General features: G+C 41.2%; 1 protein-coding gene and 1 pseudogene across 3 annotated transcripts in view; one reads left to right on the plus strand and one right to left on the minus strand.

Moving 5' to 3' along the window:
- Window positions 1-15121, plus strand: part of TMEM132D (transmembrane protein 132D) — a 742271-nt gene that overhangs the window by 66103 nt on the left and 661047 nt on the right. The window lies entirely within an intron of this gene.
- On the minus strand, window positions 10484-10632 carry LOC128585003 (uncharacterized; annotated as a pseudogene).

Here is a 15121-nt window from a genome sequence, read left to right on the forward strand (position 1 = left end):
AGGGGTGCAGATGTCCCTGCCACCTCCAATTAGACAACTGTACATTTCAGGGCATTTGCATTTCTCCAGCCAATATAGCGATTTTTCCCAACACAGTCTTTTTTGAACGATTTTTTAAAAAACCCTCATATGTAGAAAATTGAGTTAACCTCACAGTTTGACTGTTATTAACCCCGGCAAAGATTTTCTTGCTTTACTTTTCATTTTTCTTCATTTGTCATCTCCTGTGGGCACCTATTCTACTGCATTTGATATTGAGTCTCAAATATGTATGAGGTCTGACAATTAAGTTGGAGAACTGATCCTAGAAAAAGTGCTACATACCTCATTGCCGAATATCACTATGGTCACCATTGAATCACTCTTCTTGGGAAGCTATGCACCAATAATAGTGCCTAGTCCACCCTTCAAATCAAGTTTGGAACTCTTTTTCTGGAATAGCAATTAGAGCTGTCATAATATGGCACCAAAAAAACCACGCGATAACAGTAATGAATGTCACTCAGCAAGACACTGCTACTTGTTGACATGTACACAGCTGTGAGACACTGATATACCAAGGTTACAAAACCTTACCAAGTTGTTTGTACAGTGCTGCAAATTAAGCACATGGTGGCAAGTTTGTGAACTTCATTGTCAGACCTCTTATAATGACAGCTCTGAGGGCCATTCCAGAAAAAGTGTTCTAAAATTGCTTCGAAGGATGGACTTGACTCTGACATCAGTGCATAGCTTCCCAAGGGGAGTGCTTCAAAGGTGACCATGGTAATATTCCTTTTTCTAGGATGAATTTCCACACTCAAGTATCAGACTGCCTTACGTATCTTTGTGGAGAACTTGTTGCTTTGTAGGTGTGAGTTTTAGTGTAGTTAGCCGGTATTTACACTCTATTCTTGCTTCTATTTCTTTCCTCTAATTCTTTCAGGAAGTTTGTATTTTCTAAGATCTGGGTATGTTGCTATCTATTTAACTTCTGTTCAATTTTCTGTAGCATCCCTGTGCCATCTTTATGAGGTCCTGGTAGAATACTGAAAAGCTCATAGGTTCTACCCACTGTGCCCTAAGTCCCTGGTGAGTAAATGGCCTGGCTCTAGCCTGTAGGGAACAGAACATGAGATTTCCACGTGTGATAGCTGTGCTGCCTTCAGCCCTTCTGTGGGCTGGGTTCCAAGTGCAGATCTCAGGTGTAACCTGTGCCACCTGATGGCTTTGTCATAGAAACGCTCATCCCTTGTAGAGCAAGCAGGTCTAGGTCCTCTGACTAGTGTTCCAAGGCCCTTTGGGGTGGATGAAAGAATTGATTGGCATCTCCCAGACCAGGTGGCATCAGACTCTTCTGGAGATCTGGGCACCACCTTATGTGATGTGCAGGGGTTTTTATTAATTCCCCTGTTAGTTTTAGGTAATAGGCATTTGAGAAAAGCAGTTGAGCTCCCCACAACTTATTCTTTTTACTTTGTTGGGATGTGTTTCCTATAGACACAAGCTGAACAGTGGAACACCTTGCTTGTATGGAGGGAGGGAGAACCCAGCACTGAAGTTGGGGACAGTATCTGTGGGGAAGGGCTGGATATTTCATGCTGGTAGTGCTTTATGTTTTATAAAAAACACAAATGCAGATTAAAAAAGGTAAAAGAATCAAAACAGACTGTCCTTTACTGGTGAAATGAAGGTCTAAAAGGGAACAGGTTTGCATGTGTGTGCATCATTTACTTAAGGTCTGTATTGAAAACAGTTCACTTACACATTTCACACACAAATGCCAGGGCAGTTTAATTGGAAAGACATCTCAGGGTCTATCAATGCCATGTGAAATTGTGTTGTGAACACATACCTAAACCACAGGACAACCTAAACTCAAGTTTGAGCATTTTTAAGATCAGAGCCTTGAAATTTTTATAGTTTGCAAGATGCCTCACAGTGAAGAATCCAGTCTATCGCACGTGATGTTGTGACAATGACCAGCTAGGGCAGGGACTAGACGCAGAAGGCTAAAAAGAGTTCAGTGATTTTGGTCAATGTCTTGTAAGTTGAAAGTCAGATCAAACGTGTTGAAACGAAATTCAAAACTGCTCTCGGACAGGTAAAAGTGGGATTATTGAGACATTCCTTTAAGAGACTTCCCCAGGTCTCAGAGATGTGACAGTTCCCCCAATTAAGACTTCCTTGGGGTTGTGGTCAGGTTTGGGACAACAGTGACAGGAGAGCTGAAGAAATCCCAGCAGCAGAATCCAGCCAACTCCAAACCTACCAGACTCAGCCCTTCATCCCTCAGGGGACAATACAGAGGCCTGGTGGCAGTGGAGATGATCATGCACTTGCACATCCAGTGACACAGAAGTCACCAACTTCACTCTGACAGCATCCTCCTTGCCTGATGCTCTTGAGAGCTCTATGGGGAATGTGCAGGTACAATCCCATTTCCTTTATAAACAGGCTTGTGATGTGGTGCAGGGGTCAGTAAGCTTTATTTGTTTTTGTTTTGACAATAGGTAGTAAATATGTCACATAGAAATATAAAACATAATACAAACATAATTTTATATATTGTATGTAATATGCAATAAATATTTACTTTATTGGTCTTTACAGAAAATACCCCATATATACAGGGTGTCCTTTTCAATTTAGATTTAAATTGCACATGAACTTTATGGACACCCTGTATCTGCAAATCACATATGGTCTCTATTACATATTCTCCTCATTCTTTTCCTCCTCCATTTCCTTCTTTTCTTCTCTTCCTTCCCTTGTACTTTTCCTCCTCCTCCTCCCCTTCCTCCCCGCTCTTTTTCCTCCCCACTCTTTTTCCTCCTCGCTCTTTTCCCTCCTCGCTCTTTTCCCTCCTCGCTCTTTCCCCTCCTCCTTCTCTTCTTCCCCTCTTCTTTCTCCTCCTCTTCCTCACCCTCTTCTTTCCCGCCTCCTTTCCTGCCCTTCCTCCTCCTCCTCCTCCTCCCCTTTAAAAAATTCTAAACACCGGGGAGGCGGAGCAAGATGGCGGCTGAGTAACAGCTGCCTTGCATCTGGGCACCGTGAGTCTGGGGAGATAGGACTCCAGGCATCTCTGGCTGGTGGGATCTGCCTATCATCACCCCTGTGAGGATACAGGGAGTCAGCGAGAGACTTCTGGACCCCAAGAGGAGGACTAAAACAGTGGAAAAACGGCAAGTGGTCACGTGTGTTCAATCCGTCTAAACCCACCCGCAAATGTAGGTTCAGTAGCAGCGAGACTGCAAACCGGAAAGGCCTTACCTGTGAAGTATTTTGGTGGCTTTGGACTTGGCACTCAGTTGAACTGCCTTGGGGAGAGCCTGAGCGGGAGTGTGGAGAACTTTGGCTGTTGTCTAGGGCCCCAGTCTGAGCCGCTGAGCCAGATGGAGCTAATAGTGTTTGGCTGTGGATCACAGGGAGCCAATGTGAGCGATCTGCCCCGGCAAGCTCCGCCCTCAGGGTCGCAGAGCTAGAATCGGATGGGAGCTGGTAACCCAGCGATCAAGTAGCCTAAGGGTGGGGTCTGAGCCGCCTTGCAGCCCTAATCCTCAGGGGCAGAGTGAGACCGGTTTTGGCACACTGGGTAAGTGGATAGCCACTTCAGCAGTGATTCCAGCAACAAGCACTTTCCTGGGAAAGCTTCTGCTCAGCAAGTTTACAAGTTCAAAGTGCCTTTTAAGTGGGCTGAAGAGAGATTTAGGGGGTCTACCTGCTGGTGTTTGAGAAATCAGCAGCCTCCAGTTGTATCAGAACAGTGATTAACATCTCATACCCCAGAAGACCACGTGTTGCCCAAACAATATTCAATAACATATACATACTGCTTTGTTTTTGGTTGTGTTTTTTTTTTTTTTTTTTTGGTTTGGTTGTTTTTTTTTTTTTTTTGTTTATTTTGATGTTGGTGATGTTGTTTTGTTTTTTAATTTCAACCTTTTCCATACAGATCTTTTTTCTTTCTCAAATTTTCTAGTTTAATTATAATTTCCCATTGCTTCCTTTTTCAATAACTAGAACTTCATTTTTGCTAGTGTTTCTACCGCTATTATTTGGTTTTTCACCCAATTTTATCCCGTAAAGTTTTCTGTTTGCTTGTTTTGGTTTGATTTATAGCATTTTTGTCTTTCCTCTCTACTTGGTGGAGGTGGGGTACTGTGTCTGATCAGGTTAGCAAAGAGCTGCTGACCTCATGGGAACCACCCAACTGGGCACCCCCAGAAGGTTGTTTTTTTTTAAGGTTGTGTCAAAGTACCCTACTGTACACCTATATTGCTCTGTCTCCCTCTTTCTGTGCCTCTCTTCTTTTTGTCAGTATTCCTTTTGCCCACCCCCTCTCCTTTCTCTATTTTTCTTAACACTCGGTCCTCCTTTCTTTCATCTCTTTTCTGCTCTTAAACCTTCTCACCCTTCTGGTCCTGTAACCCTTAGTCCACAGGCACGAAAACTTAAAGAGCAAGAGGAAGTGAAAGGAAAATTAGGGCAAGGAAACAGATAAAAGAAATCACTCATGAGGAAGAATCAGCAGAAAACTCCAGGCAACATGAAGAACCAGTCCAGAACAACCCCACCAAGGGCCCTGAGGTAGCTACTGCAGAGGATTCCACCTATAAAGAAATATTAGGAATGACAGAAAGGGAATTTAGAATACACATGATGAAAACAATGAAGGAAATGATGGAAACAATGAAGGAAACTGCTAATAAAGTGCAAAATAACCAAAAGGAAATCCAAAAACAGAATCAAATAACAGATGAATGATATGAAGAATATAAAAAGGATATAGCAGAGCTGAAGGAACTGAAACAGTCAATTAGGGAACTTAAAGATGCAATGGAAAGTATTAGCAACAGGTTAGACCATGCAGAAGAAAGAATTTCAGAGGTAGAAGACAAAGTTCTTGAGATAACTCAGATAGTTAAAGAGGCAGAAAAGAAGAGAGAGAAAGCAGAACGTTCACTGTCAGAATTATGGGACTTTATGAAGCGTTCCAACATACGAATTATAGGAATTCCAGAAGGGGAAGAAGAATGTCCCAGAGGAATGGAAGCCATACTAGAGAATATTATAAAAGAAAATTTCCCAAACATCACCAAAGATTCTGACACACTGCTTTCAGAGGGCTATTGGACCCCAGGTCGCCTCAACTCTAACCGAGCTTCTCCAAGACACATTGTGATGAACCTGTCCAAAGTCAAGACAAAAGAAAAGATTCTGCAAGCTGCCAGGAGTAAGTGGCAGTTGACCTACAGGGGCAAATCCATGATAGTGACTGCAGACTTCTCTAATGAAACTTTCCAAGCAAGAGGACAACGGTCATCTACCTTTAATCTACTTAAACAGAACAATTTCCAGCCCAGAATTCTGTGCCCTGCTAAGCTAAGCTTCAAAATTGACGGGGAAATTAAATCATTTACAGATACACAAACATTGAGGAAATTCACCACAGCAAGAACAGAACTACAGGAAATACTTCAATCTGTTCTGCACACTGACCACCACAATGGATCAGCAGCAAAGTAAGAACTCAGAAATTAAAGGACAGAACCTAACCTCCACACTGATGCAAAAGAGAAAACTAAGCAATGGACTCTCAGAAAATAAGATGAATAGAATACTATCACACTTATCAATTATCTCAGTAAATGTTAATGGCTTCAATTCCCCACTGAAGAGACACAGATTGGCTGACTGGATTAAAAAAACACAAGCCATCCATTTGCTGTCTGCAAGAAACACACCTGGCTTCAAAAGACAAATTAAAGCTCCGAGTCAAGGTTTGGAAGACAATTTTTCAGGCAAATGGAATTCAGAAGAAAAGAGGAGTTGCAATCTTATTTTCAGATACATGTGGATTTACAGCAACTAAAGTCAAAACAGACAAAGATGGTCACTTTATATTGGTCAGGGAAAAATACAACAAGAAGACATTTCAATTCTAAATATCTATGCACCCAATTTAAATGCTCCCAGATTCTTGAAACAGACCTTACTCAGTCTGAGCAATATGATATCTGATAATACCATAATAACATGGGACTTTAACACTCCTCTTACAGAGCTGGACAGATCTCTAAACAGAAATTAAACAAAGATGTAAGAGATTTAAATGAGACCCTAGAACAACTATGCTTGATAGACGCATATAGAACACTCCACCCCAAAGATAAAGAATATACATTCTTCTCATCACCCCATGGAACATTCTCCAAAATAGATCATATCCTGGGACACAAAACAAATATCAACAGAATCAAAAGAATTGAAATTGTACCTTGTATCTTCTCAGACCATAAAGCACTAAAGGTGGAACTCAACTCTAACAAAAATGCTCGACCCCACCCAAAGGCATGGAAATTAAACAATCTTCTGTTGAATAACAGATGGGTGCAGGAAGAAATAAAACAGGAAATCATTAACTTCCTTGAGCATAACAACAGTGAAGACACAAGCTACCAAAACCTGTGGGATACTGCAAAAGCAGTTTTGAGAGGAAAATTCATCCCCTTAGATTCCTGCATTCAAAAAACCGAAAGAGAGCGCATCAACAATCTCACAAGAGATCTTATGGAATTGGAAAAAGAAGAACAATCTAAGACTAATTTCAGTAGAAGAAAAGAAATATCCAAAATCAAATCAGAGATCAATGAAATTGAAAACAAAAGAATCATTCAGAAAATTAATGAAACAAGGAGTTGGTTTTTTGAAAAAAATAAATAAAATAAACCATTGGCCAGACTAACGAGGAATAGACAAGTAAAATCTCTAGTAACCTCAATCAGAAATGATGAAGGGGAAATAACAACTGATCCCACAGAGATACAAGAGATCATCTCTGAATACTACCAGAAACTCTATGCCCAGAAATTTGACAATGTGAAGGGAATGGATAAATATTTGGAATCACACACTCTCCCTAGACTCAGCCAGGAAGAAATAGAGCTCCTGAACAGACCAATTTCTAGCACTGAGATCAAAGAAACAATAAAAAATCTTCCAACCAAAAAATGCCCTGGTCCAGATGGCTTCACTCCAGAATTCTATCAAACCTTCAAGGAAGAGCTTATTCTGTACTGCAGAAATTATTCCAAAAAATTGAGGAAGAAGGAATCTTCCCCAACACATTCTATGAAGCAAACATCAATCTGATACCAAAACCAGGAAAAGACCCAAACAAAAAGGAGAATTTCAGACCAATCTCACTCATGATTATAGATGGAAAAATTCTCAACAAAATCCTAGCCAATAGATAACAGCTTATCATCAAAAAAGTCATTCATCATGATCAAGTAGGCTTCATCCCAGGGATGCAAGGCTGGTTTAACTTACGCAAGTCCATAAACGTTATCCACCATATTAACAGAGGCAAAAATCAGGATCACATGATCCTCTCCGTAGATGCAGAAAAAGCATTTGATAAAATCCAGCATCCTTTTCTAAGTAGAACACTGAAGAGTATAGGTATAGGTGGCACATTTCTAAAACTGATTGAAGCTATCTATGACAAACCCACAGTCAATATTTTACTGAATGGAGTAAAACTGAAAGCTTTTCCTCTTAGAGCTGGAACCAGACAAGGTTGTCCTCTGTCACCTTTACTATTCAACATAATGCTGGAAGTTCTAGCCAATACAATTAGGCCAGACAAGGAAACAAAGGGAATCCAAATGGGAGCAGAGGAGGTCAAACTCTCCCTCTTTGCTGATGATATGATCTTATACTTAGAGAACCCCAAAGACTCAACCACAAGACTCCTAGAAGTCATCAAAAAATACAGTAATGTTTTAGGATATAAAATCAATGTCCACAAGTCAGTAGCCTTTGGATACACCAATAACAGTCAAGATGAGAAGCTAATTAAGGACACAACTCCCTTCACCATAGTTTGAAAGAAAATGAAATACCTAGGAATATACCTAACGAAGGAGGTGAAGGACCTCTATAAAGAAAACTATGAAATCCTCAGAAAGGAAAAAGCAGAGGATATTAACAAATGGAAGAACATACCATGCTCATGGATGGGAAGAATCAACATTGTTAAAATGTCTATACTTCCCAAAGCAATCTACCTATTCAATGCCATTCCTATCAAAATACCAACATTGTACTTTCAAGATTTGGAAAAAATGATTCTGCGTTTTGTATGGAACTGGAAAAAACCCCGTATAGCTAACAGTTCTTAGTAATAAAAATAAAGCTGGGGGCATCAGCATACCAGATTTTAGTGTGTACTACATAGCCATAGTGCTCAAGACAGCATGGTATTGGCACAAAAACAGAGACATAGACACTTGGAATCGAATTGAAAACCAAGAAATGAAACTAACATTTTACAACCACCTAATCTTCGATAAACCAAACAAGAACATACCTTGGGGGAAAGACTCCCTATTCAATAAATGGTGTTGGGAGAACTGGATGTCTACATGTAAAAGACTGAAACTGGACCCACACCTTTCCCCACTCACAAAAATTGATTCAAGATGGATAAAGGACTTAAATTTAAGGCATGAAACAATAAAAATCCTCCAAGAAGGCATAGGAAAAACACTGGAAGATGTTGGCCTGGGAAAAGACTTCATGAAGAAGACTGCCATGGCAATTGCAACAACAACAAAAATAAACAAATCGGAGTTCATTAAACTGAAAAGCTTCTGTACAGCTAAGGAGACAGTAACCAATGCAAAGAGACAACCTACACAATGGGAAAGGATATTTGCATATTTTCAATCAGACAAAAGCTTGATAACTAGGATCTATAGAGAACTCAAATTAATCTACATGAAAAAAGCCAACAATCCCATATATCAATGGGTAAGAGACATGAATAGAACCTTCTCTAAAGATGACAGACGAATGGCTAACAAACACATGAAAAAATGTTCATCATCTCTATATATTAGAGAAATGCAAATCAAAACAACCCTGAGATATCATCTAACCCCAGTGAGAATGGCCCACATCACAAAATCTCAAAACTGCAGATGCTGGCGTGGATGTGGAGAGAAGGGAACACTTTTACACTGCTGGTGGGACTGCAAACTAGTACAACCTTTCTGGAAGGAAGTATGGAGAAACCTCAAAGCACTCAAGCTAGACCTCCCATTTGATCCTGCAATCCCATTACTGGGCATCTACCCAGAAGGAAAAAATTCCTTTTATCATAAGGACACTTGTACTAGACTGTTTATTGCAGCTCAATTTACAATTGCCAAAATGTGGAAACAGCCTAAATGCCCACCAACCCAGGAATGGATTAACAAGCTGTGGTATATGTATACCATGGACTACTATTCAGCTATTCAAAAAAAATGGAGTCTTTACATCCTTTGTATTAACCTGGATGGAAGTGGAAGACATTATTCTTAGTAAAGCATCACCAGAATGGAGAAGCATGAATCCTATGTACTCAATTTTGATATGAGGACAATTAATGACAATTATGGTTATGGGGGGGAACAGAAAGAGGGAAGGAGGAAGGTGGGTGGGGCCTTGGTGTGTGTCACACTTTATGGGGGCAATTCATGATTGCAAGAGGGACTTTACCTAACAATTGCAATCAGTGTAACCTGGCTTATTGTACCCTCAATGAATCCCCAACAACAACAACAAAAAAATTGTAAACACCATCCTTAGCTGGGACCCCCATAGTGTGCTGTGCGTCCTGGTGAGTGAATTGCTCTGTTTTCAGCTGGTCAGTGACAGTGCTGAGTACTGAAGTGAGGTCTCTTAGCTCACAGTCCAGGGCTTGTCTTCTACTGAAACTAGAAATAGGAAAGCAATAGACTGTTTTAAAGTGCATACTCCTTAGAATGCAGAGTATGAAGAAAACTGCTGGCATGTGTTCTAAAAGCACACACAGGCATTGCCTTGTCATCCTTTCCCAAGTGATCTAGCAGAGGCTCTGGGCACATGGTCACTGTCAGGCACCTGGGTCCACACTCACTGGCTTCAAATACCATGGTCTTTCTGTATAAAATATTGTTGTTCCTCATGATGGACACATACAATCCTATTTGCATGTTTGGGTGAAAGGTGTGAAAAGGACGGTGACCGTACACCCCTAATGAGCCTGCCGCTGAGCGAGTCATCTGTCTGTAGTGCCTGCTGCTGTCTATTCTCCTTGGGTGCCAGTGGCTGGACTTCCCTTTGGGGATGCAGTGTTTTCTAACTCTCAGTGCTGTGCTTCTGAGCACAGTGGGCCCCAGCTCTAGGCTTCAGAGGTGGGTACATGACTGAGGATGGGGACTTACCCACTCCAGGCTAGCGTGATGCAAGTTCAGGGCTCATAGTGGAACTTTTAGAAGTAAGCCTGGGGTCAGAGACCTTGGAAAGGGAAGGCCTGCCTATGGGTGGGACAGACTCTTAGGCTGAGTCCAAAGGGAGGATGGAAAGAGGGAGAGAGGGAGGGAGAAGGAAGGGGGGGTAGTTAGGAGGCAGGAGGGAGAGAGAGAGGAAGATTGGGAGGCAGGGGATGTGGGGAGAGGGAGAGAGAACTAAAAACTCTTGAACATTTGAATCCTTTGTGACTTAGAAATTCAAGCAGCATATAGCAGTGAAAATCACTTCCAGATGTGTGCCCAGTGAAATTGACTTTTCTGTCACCAATTACTACACTTGATCTTAGCCAAAAGGCCGAGAAGCGATTCTGTGACCAATTACTGAAAGTTTTGAGTTAAACACTCAGGTTTCACCCTTTATAACAATCATTGTAATAATGACACCTAACTTCTATAAAGTATTTTCTATGTTCTGTATGCTCTTATGAAAGACATGTATGTGTACATAACCTATCTGTTTATCATCTCTCTCTGTTCATCTGTCTGGTCCCTCAGTTCTCCCAGTAACTAAATGGAGCAATTCTGCCATCACTCCAATCTGCAGGTGGAGGGTGGAGGTACGCAGCTGTAAGGTAGCTGGTCCTAGTGTGTGGCTCAGACTCTGAGTTCTGAACCACTTTGTGTCTGAGAGCTACGGACCTTAGTAAGATCACGCTCTAGATTCTTTTTCACAAGTAAGAAATGAAATATAACCTGAAAGGAGAGAGACAAAGTTAAACCCTTCGGTTTTGGCGAAATCTTGATTTGGCTTAACACAGTCCTGTAAGATGTGATGCTGTGTCGTTCTCATTGCTAACAAAAGCCCTGGGTTTCTCAAAAGGAAGAAGGGAAGGCTCTTTTTGGGTTTTGGCCTTGGCACTGCCGCCTTAGCAGAAGTGTAAAACACTGGAAACATTTCACCTGTAACTCCTGGTCCTGGGACCGGCCCAGAAAAAGCTCAGAACAGACAATGAACTCTCCAGACACAATGAGGCTTTGAGTTTGTTCTCACTCTTTAGGGGGATATTTTCTAACAATTTTTTTCATCTTGTTAATCCCATAAAAACTCATTCCACTAATGCCTAGTGTATTAAAAATGCACATTAGTCATTAGTGGAATTGGATTCGCACGTGCTTTTTGGCCGCCTTCTCTATATTCCCAGGAAGAGGAAGAGGGGTGATGTGTTTTCTGGGGGTGATAGGTCCCTTTACTGCATTCCTGAGAATTACTGAGAATACAGTCTTGGTTTCTTTGTTTTCCAGTCTCATTGTGATTTGATGCCACCACTTTGTTATGGGAATAACATACCAGTTAGGGATGCTGTGTCAGCAAGGAACAAGAAATGCAAAGAAATGTTTTACGTATGACAAACCCAGAGATTTTGGGGGTTTGCTTTTCTCTAGGTTTGTCATTTGTTTTACATATGACAAACCCAGGGATGTTTTAGGCTCTGGGTTTGTCATATGTAAACAAAAGTCTAGAAGTTGGTAGCTACAGGCATCCCTGGTTCAGAAGCACAGTGGTTTCGGGGATTCATGCTGGCTTCTTGCAGCTCCCTTGGCCTGCTTCTCATCGTGACACCATATCCTCCCTCCTCTTTCAAAGACAGGAAGCAGAAGGTGATCTTCGATAGAGAGTTCTCCAAGTTTCTCTCCAATCAGGGAAGGCTTTTTCTTTTTTTTTATTCCTAGAAGATTCCTGCCTGCCTTTTTTCCTTTTCTGCCCCTTCCTTCTCCCTTCCTTTCCCCCACTCCTTCCTTTCGTCTTTTCCTCCCTCCCTCCTCCTTTTTCCTCTCTTCTCCTGTCTTTTCCTCCTTCCTACCTTTCTTCTCGCCTTCCTTCCTTCCCTATCTTCCTCCTTCCCTCTTCCCCCTTTCCCTCCCTCCTTCTTTTCTTCCTTCCTTCCCTCCTTTCTCCCTTCTCGTTACCCCACAGAGAGGATAAAGATATTTTAGTAGCCAACCAACCATGTGTGCCCTATATACAATAACAAGAGTCTAATTTGAATGTTCATGTTGTGCCAAGATAATTGACGATAGCTGTGATATTGGGTAGGAGGAGGAAGACTGCTGTGAATGCTAATGGATATTTTGGGTTTATCTGCGCAGCTGAATTCGAATTGTGAGCATTGTTTATAAAGATGATAATTACATAATTTCTAAATTTACAGAAATAGTTTAGCTTAATGATTTCTAAATGTACGCAGTCTAACATTAGACGGCGTTTATTAATTCTATTTATGTATGGGGAAGCAAAGACTAAGAACCCTGAATCTTAAATATGCCCAAAGAACGAGCTAAAGAAAATTTTTTCTCGCGTGAGATGAATTTCTGAGCTATAGCAGAGAGGGCAGGATCATCTCACAGAACCTCCACTCGTAATTCCTGCTTCCCAGGACCCCCACTTAGCCTTTATTTTTCTACTATGGGTACCTTTGCATATAATTTGCATACAGTCATTTTCTCCATAGTAAAGGAATATAGTTATTAATGTTCCTGCTCTAAACTTGGGTGAGCATAAGCTTTCATTTACAGGGTCTGTCTTTAGGGCACACTTCATTTCACTTAGAATAAATTATCATATATTTATCATTAGTTAGCAAGTTATTAACATTAATATAAACAAATACGTGGCACATTTCTTCAGGAAGATTACATTTTTAATCACTTAGCGAATGTAGCAGGAGGCTTATACATATTTTATGTTTTAATGGATGTGCTTTCTCAGTTTCCACAGTCACATTAAAACCATAATTTTAAGCACTTTGCATCTGTTAGCTCAGAATGCTCTTAATTGAGGTGAAGGGGGTTAAAAATTAACTTTTCTCTTCCAGTGACAAATAAGAACTTCCTCAGACACCTTTTTTTTACACTTGAGACTTGCTGTAATTTGTGTGTTAAGGACATCTCAGTTTACGGCGAGGAATGTTTTAAAATTTAATTTAGTGAAATGTCACAGTAGGAAACAAGGCATGCTAGATTTCCTTGGAGGGACCTGCTCAGAACATGGGTTCTAACAACTAATAATTAAGAGGGACAGAAATTACTATGGACTCAGTCTAATAAACCACAAAGTGAAAATAGCATCCATTAAGTTCTTTGTAAATTCTACCTCGCTTACATGAGCACCAGGCATAGAGAAGTAACCAGTATAATCAACTGCTTCTATTTTTTTTAACCAGTACTCCAGAATTCTAGGAATATCACCATGAATTTTGGGCTAAGTGAAAATGGCAAATTAGTCAATTTCTTCAAGCCTCAGTTTCTTCATCTGCAAAATGGAGCTAAAAATAGCACGTATCTCATGAGGTACCAGTAAGAATTTGAGACAGTTAAGCTAGCAAGAACTTAGCTGAAAATTAAATACAGAGATGTGCTCCGTTTTTAATTATCATCATCAGTATTTATTGTTATGAAATGTTAAAATTGCCCTTTAATGCACCAAATAGAAATCACACATATATTCAGTAAAATCTATATAATTTTATATTTTGCATGTTTTAGCATATGCTAATTTTTATAATAGAGTTATTAGCGGAGCCTCTCTATTTTTGCATTTCAGTTCAATGTATAACTTACTTAGTTGGCTTCTAAGAAAAACATCCTCTGACTCCTCTTGACTCTTTACAACTAGGTCACAGAAGGGTTCCTATTTTTCCTTTTCTTTCCATTTCCTTTGCTGGTTTACAGTGCAAGTTCTTCTGGCACACTGGACACTTCTCTTTCTTGAAGTCCTTGGATGGGTGTCCTTGTGTCGGGCCTCTGACCCTTCTATTCCATACCTTGTGATCAGGAGAAAATTTTTCCATGCCTGCAAGATAAAGTCCAATTTCTATAATTTGCCTTTCAGAATTCATTACATAACATTATGGCATGGGACCCCCGGAGAGTTTTTCTGACCCAGTTGTCCTCATGGTACAGGGATCTCAACACTTTATTCGTAAGTATAAAGTTAAGTTTGAAGATGACCTCTTTCTTCTTGGTGAGAGGCTCTCATGTTCCTAGGAGCAAAACAGGCTGAACTCATTCTGTGCTCTTTATTATACAGAAACATGAGGAGGTACAGGAGTGGTGAACAGATGATTGGGGGAAGTTGTGGTTTGTACAGCGTCACCTGCCTTCCCTTATGGAAGTTGACTGTGTGTTGCTGCGTCAAATGAAACCCCACAGTCTCTCAATGGCTTAACCTGAAGAAGGTTTACTTCTCACCTGGGTCATGAGCCCAAGGCTGGTCAGCAGGATGGGTCCCTCAGGAACTCAGGTCAATGAAGGCACCATCTTGGCACCTGCCCCCACAGTCACCTTGGAGACTAGACACATGCAGGCCCTTGGCCTTTTCACCCTAAAATGTCATGTAGAACTTGTGCTCACAGTTCACAGATGCAGTAGGGCTCATGATCTTCCCTCACTGTAAAGTGTGCATTGGAAGGAAAAACATTTGTGCTCATTCCTGATGCAGACTGCTGTGGACATGCAGTTGGTCCCGTCTACCCCACACTGTCTTGCTCTTCCCTGGGAACTGTTTCTGGCATGAAGGTGGCAAATCCATAAACTCAACAGTGTACACAAAACATGCACAATACTCTTGGAGTATGTGAAGGGGCAGAGAACAGACTTTGGGCCCTAGAGAGGGCACCTGCATCCCACGGCATGGCAGGGATACTCATGTCTAGTGGGTCTAGAGGACATCGGGGAAGGTGACTGGGGCTTAGACCTCTTAAATAGTATCATCCACAGAGAATTCGATGAACACATGAGAGACACCAGCGGCAAGGGGCTCTGGAGTGCACTGCCCAGTGGAGGGTGGAGGAGCTTGA

This window comes from Nycticebus coucang, chromosome 4, assembly GCF_027406575.1.
Source record: "Nycticebus coucang isolate mNycCou1 chromosome 4, mNycCou1.pri, whole genome shotgun sequence".
NCBI lineage: Eukaryota > Metazoa > Chordata > Mammalia > Primates > Lorisidae > Nycticebus > Nycticebus coucang.